This window comes from Meleagris gallopavo, chromosome Z, assembly GCF_000146605.3.
Source record: "Meleagris gallopavo isolate NT-WF06-2002-E0010 breed Aviagen turkey brand Nicholas breeding stock chromosome Z, Turkey_5.1, whole genome shotgun sequence".
In the NCBI taxonomy this organism is placed as follows: Eukaryota; Metazoa; Chordata; class Aves; order Galliformes; family Phasianidae; genus Meleagris; species Meleagris gallopavo.
The window spans coordinates 64,718,041-64,724,344 of NC_015041.2; positions in this window are offsets into that span (position 1 = coordinate 64,718,041).

The following is a 6,304-nucleotide window of genomic DNA, read 5'->3' on the forward strand; positions in this document are numbered from 1 at the left end:
GCCCCAGCTCTCTCAGCCTGTCCTCATAGGGGAGTTTTTCCAGCTCTCTGTTCATCTTCATGGCCATCCTCTGGACCTGCTCCAGCAGCTCCATGTCCTTCTTGTGTTGAGGCCCCACAGCTGGACGCAGTACTGCAGGTGGGGCCTCACGAGAGCAGAGCAGAGGGGCAGAATCACCTCCCTCGACCTGCTGGTCACACTTCTCTTGATGCAATCCAGGATATGGTTGGCCTTCTGGGCAGAAAGGACACATTGCCAGCTCAGGTTGAGTCTTTCATCAACCAACACACCAAATCCTTCTTCTCAGGGCTGCTCTCAAGCCATTCTCCACACATATCTGTGGTCGGGATTGCCCCAGTGCAGGTGCAGAACATTGCACTTGGCCTTGATGAACTTCCCGAGTTTGGCATGGCCCCACCTCTCAAACCTGTCAAGGTCCTTCTGGATGGCATTCCTTCCCTCTAGCATGTGAGCTGCTCCACTCAGCTTGGTGCCATCTGCAAAGATGCTGAGGGTGCACTTGATTCCACTGTCCATGTCACCTACAAAGATGTTAAATAACACCAGTCCCAACACTGATCCCTGAGGAACACCACTTGTCACTGCCACTCATAAAACTATGTTTTGACAACATTTAGAGCATGTGCAAAATATTACAACTGATGGTCAAACCTATGTGGAGGTTTATTTGTTTTACTTCCTCTCTTTCTCTCCTTTTCTCTCTCTCTTTTTATCTCTGAGTTGCTAGCAAATTAATGGAATAGACCTTATGTGATGAGAAATGCACAAAAGATACCCAGTTATAGAAAAGTCCGTATTTATCTACTTTCTAATAAAAGAGTGTTAACTTTGTTAAGTGTTACCTCTAATCTGAGTTATCTGTGATGGAGTTGACAGACAGGAAATACTTTGCATTTGTATGTTGCCTTAAAAGAAGTGTCTTTTTAGGAATCTTTACAGGACATAAATTTCAAATCCAGAACCTGAAATACTTTGTGATTTAACATGGAACATATCCTAATAACTGAAGGTTAGAAGCAATCCAGACAGTAAAACATCCCTTGTCTGTGCAAAAGCACTAAAGCATGTTCCCATAAATCCTGTTTTTAGGACAACAACACAACTTTTTACTGTGAAGTTGTTTTCACTGAGTATATCTTGATTTCTCTCTGTTTCAAACATTCAGAGAATCTATAATGAGTTGAATCTCAACAAGAAAGTTGAGTAAAGATGATAAATGATCTTTAGATTTCTCATTTTTCTACCAAATTTTACGAACTTTTTAATTGAGATTATTAATAGACTTTTTATTGAAGATAATTTGTAAGTTATGATGACATTTTTCTTACTTCCTCTTGAACTTTCACTATGAATACAATTGAAGTGGTTACATCAGTGTTTCACTAGTTTTTCTGCCAACTGTATTAATTTCATCCCACTGTTCTAGAACTTTCTAAGCTCAAATTTTCTGACATTGTTACCTAGAAATAAAGCCCTTTGTCTCAAAATTAAAACCACATTGCTCCTTCACTTGTTTTGGAAGAGAAGAAAGCGTTAGTACTTAGTTTGTCAGGGAAACTGTGCAGTGGTACATACGCATTGTGGGCAGTACTTGGTGTGGGTGGTACTTGGGCTCAGGTGGGTGGTAGTTATAGGGGGTGGTTCTGGGTGGTACTTGGATGGGTCATGGGTTCACGGTGCGGTTGTGTGTCACGGTGTATAGGTAGTTGTGGTGCAGCATTAAATGGGCACTTGAGCTGTACCCTCATGGCGTGTGTCTCTCTTGACCCTGTGCCAGGTAGGGTGCAGATGAGAGGGGGCTGATAGGGTGTTGTTAGCTGGGCTGGAATTGCATGGAGGTTAGCAACACGCATGGTGTATCCCAAGATTTATTCTCAGGTCTTGTGCTCACTCATGACACACATGCAGATCCTGTAGGCTAATTCCAGAGAAAATACAGACAAGTATTACTGGTAATACTGGTTTCTCACAGATTTTCATGCCATATGGTGCTGCTGTACTACTGCTCATACTTCTTTACTTCCAATAGCTTCAGGTTTGACAGAGGTTATTTTTCCTTTTCATCATTTTTATATTGTCTTGAGAAGTAAAAATGCTGTCTTTTCTTCGTCATTCAAGATGTATTATCCATTTAATTAAATGAAGTGTTCACAATCTGACCTTTTTCCCAAATTCTTGTCGGTACAGACAACAATTTCAATCTCATTTGGATGGTTGGAGAGAAACATTTAATTGTGCGGAATGTTACTTTGGGGTGCAAGAGAGAATACTGAGAAGAAGTTAAGTTGGGAAATAAATACATCAAGAGGAGAAATATGAGACTAATGAGCTGAAAGGCTAGGGAAGGTGGACAAATCTCTATCTGCCTATCTGTGGTTAGGCAGAGACAGAAATTGGAAAATATACTGGTGATGAAAGGTAGTGGAAGCCCATCAGTTGTACACAGATGTGGATTTGACTTAATTTTTTTGTTGTGCTCTTGACCATTTATTATAATAATTGCTTTGTAGAAAGAAACCAAAATAGTAGGGTCTGCTGTCATTTGCCTATAGAAATTCTAGTATATCTCCACTATTGGAGTGTACGTGTACAACTCCAGCACTCCACAGGAAGTATACAACTGTGGCCTACCACCTTAGCATTGCAAATTGTTTTTGTTTTTGTTTTTGTTTCTCCTAGAGCTGATCTAGACAGGAGTAACTGTGAGAACGAAGTTTTGCCTGATGCGTAAAACTGTTGTGGAAATACTTTGCTAAGAATTTTTTAGTCCTCTCTAAACAGCCTGCATAAGACTTTACAATAATTTTGCTTTTCTTTAGAAAATATTGACTCTAAAGACTGTAAGAAATAATGCCAGCAGCACATTGCAGGGATACTTCATTCTACACTGATGAGTGTTGGATGATCAGACATTCTAGAAGGATAGGATGCTATTTTCTCAAAAAACATAATGCTTACTTTTTCTGAAGCGGAACGAGCAGGGCTGAGCAGTGGGTCAAATTGCATTCTCACTACCTGTATTGGCCTTGTGCTTGACCACCGAAACAGATTTCACCTGAAATGCTCTGCCTTGCATCAATAAGTGATAAGTTGGACTTCTTTTTCCAGATAAATGCTTCTCTTGTGTAGTTTTGCACAATGTTCAAGTACTAGCCTTATTAAAATCTGAATGGTGGAGAGTTGTGGGGACAAAGGTGTGAGAATAAGGTTTCCCAAGTTTTGGAATGAAACTACATGAAATTAACAGAACTTCAGATTAATTGAAAACACTAGATTATGTGCAGTGTCAAATTTGAGAAGTACAACCTGTTCTGCCTTTTTGGTAGAGCCTTTTGTACTGTACTTCCTGGAGAAATAGCAAAAAAATGAAGTAGTGTATACCCTTATTAACATTCTTGTTGCAGTACAAAGACTTCTAGGATTGAGGCCAAGATAATTACACATGTGTAATTTTGTCTTTCAAGAGCTGCTCTCAGTTCTAGCACAAATGTCAGCAAAGTTTATTTTCTTTCAAAACAGAATTTGTCTTCTAGCAGAGGACTTATAGAGTTCGGTGTTGGTAGCTGTGAGACAGGAGGCTCTGTAGATCTCTAGGGTCTTTGATTCTTGCTGTGTGCCAAACGCTTTTGAAAGAAGCAAAGTTTCTACGTCACTCAACAATCTGAAACTGATGCCAAGAGTAGTGGCAAAACAATCAGCCAGTAAAATAACCCTCACCCAGGTTCTGTCTTTTCATTCAACTGCTGGCTGCTATTTAAGAAGATCTTTTCAAAGAATTCCTCAAGGAACTCTAAAGCAATACTTAAATATATCTTTTTCCACTTGCAAATGACTATGGAGCACGATGTAGAATTTTCCCACATCATTATATGTTCAACTTCTCATTCAATTTCATTGAAAAAGCAATACTTCTGAACTTCACATAAAGATTTTCAGATAAATGTTTCCCATCAGACATAACTGATTTCCTTATAACTATCTTGACCTAATCTTTATGCTTCTTGATTATGCCTTTAGGAATTCTCTATAGGACAATATTTCAAGTGAAGGTCAGTTCAACAGCATTAGATATTTTATTTTTAAATATATGATTGGAATGGTAAACTATTTAATAACAGGAGTATAGTCCTCTGCAGCGTGGCTTTTCTAAGAGGCATTATGGAGTCTGACTTTGTTCTTCTCAAAATAATCTAAATTATGAACTACCTGTATTTATAGTGCTCTCTAAATATGTATTTCTGAATCTGTGAATATCTATCTACTTATACACACGCATACACAGTCCTACAGTCTTCTATGGGAAGCCATGTATAAAAAATGACCTTAATTTGTCCTCCTCCAATCAATTTATATTGTCATATACATAATAATGAATTGTAGAGTTATTTGGCTTTATCTTCAGCATATGTATACTGCAATGGTCTCAGTAATGGCAAGCTGGGGATGTAAACCATTGTAGATAGATGTGTATGCTCTGTATAGTTATGTATGATGCATTGTGCAAAGACATACTAGAGATGTAGTGATGCTGTGCATATTAAAGTCACTGTGCCTGGAAAAAAACAGACTGGGAAAAGGGTACAGATAAAATGTGGTCTTGCTGGAAATGAAGAAATTAATTTGATGGATTGTATGCAGGGCACTACCAGGGCATATTATAAAATGTACTCCGAGGTTTTGAAATGGGCAAAATTTATAAAGGAAATGATAATTGCTAAACAACTGCAAACTTTTCTAATGCATCTTCCAATAAATCTGCATAACAATGCAGTAGGGAAATAGATTATTCTGAATAAATTTAATGAATTTTACAAATGGTTGTATTTAGATGTGCTATAATACAAAGATATCCCAGTCTGTCTGAACAAGAGGGAATGTCACATTTTTTTCAATTAAAAAAATATGCTTTTACTATTGTTCTGTTGCTTAGCTCAGTACCATCTGATAGGAATACATCATACTCCCAGATTATTTTGTTCTTTCTGCATTCTATTTTTTCCTATTCTATTTAATTTTATTGAAGTATAACTCCTTCAGCTTTATTTTATGACTACTTACCCCAACTTTAGCAATGAAACAATCAATACTGCCCTCTGAAAAAATGCATTTTCTTAAAGATATGTATATGCATGGAGATTTTTTAAACATTGTCTTCACACTGTGTTTTTTTTTTTTTACAAGATTAATCTATGCTCATGAGGCATAAATGAAAATGAAAAGAGATCCTGGCATTTGTCAACACGTCTTGGTTTTTGAATAAAGGTTATTTGACACTGTTTAGGGCCACTGAATTATTGCAGATTATATGAAATTTACTTCTGCATGAGTTCTGATCCTACAACAGTGTAATACCCTGGCTGTACTTTGCAAATGCATAGAGGAAGGTTCATAACTTATGTGAGAAGGTCAGGATCAAAGATTTAGGATGGTAAGAATCCAAAATGAAATTGGGTCTCAAATGTATAAACACATGCACATATATCCCTTGCCTGTGCAGTCCAGCTTGTCGTAAATAACTGCAGGCCTGTTCCGTTTAGAAACCCTCCAATCCCTTGTTGTGTTTTTTGCTCTACAGCATTTAGTTCCCTGAAAGGGTAGAGAAAATATCAGAGTAGACAATGAGAAGTGTGGAAATTATGAGATATAATACCAAGGAAAGTGGAAGAATATTATAGTATGGAGGTACAGGTGACAATACAAATCACAAATGGTAATCTTAGTATTTTAAAAGTTTTCTTATTTCTGCTAATAATTTTGTATGCAATCTTCAGTAAAATATAAAAGATCATAGAAGTCACTGGAAGCCTGTGAGGCTGCATTGAATGCTCTGAAGCCAGTAAAATTTGGTTCTATTAGGTTAAATGTTAGAAGTAAATGCTAGAGCTGAGAGTATGGATCAGAAGGTCAGTAATTAGAAGTCAGGAGAGAGCCTGTTTAAGAAAAAAGAGGAAGCAAGTCTTTGAGTATTTCAGATAATCAGCAACTTGGCCAAGATTCATGGAACCTGTAGAAAACTAAAATGTACTTGCAATTACAGATTTGATAAGATATAGAACCTGCTTGCTTTGTCACCCCACTGTTAGATGAGCTGTACAGAATTTTGCTACTTTGAGATAGAAGCAAAGAGCAAGAACTGTATGAATTCCTTCACAAACAGCCAAAGATTTTTAGTAGTAGGACATTCTAAGCCTGATATCTGCAGAATGAAAGCAAAACATAACATTGCTCTACTAAATTCCACTCTTGGTAGAAATCTAAATTAAGAAAACCAAGCTGGCAAAAA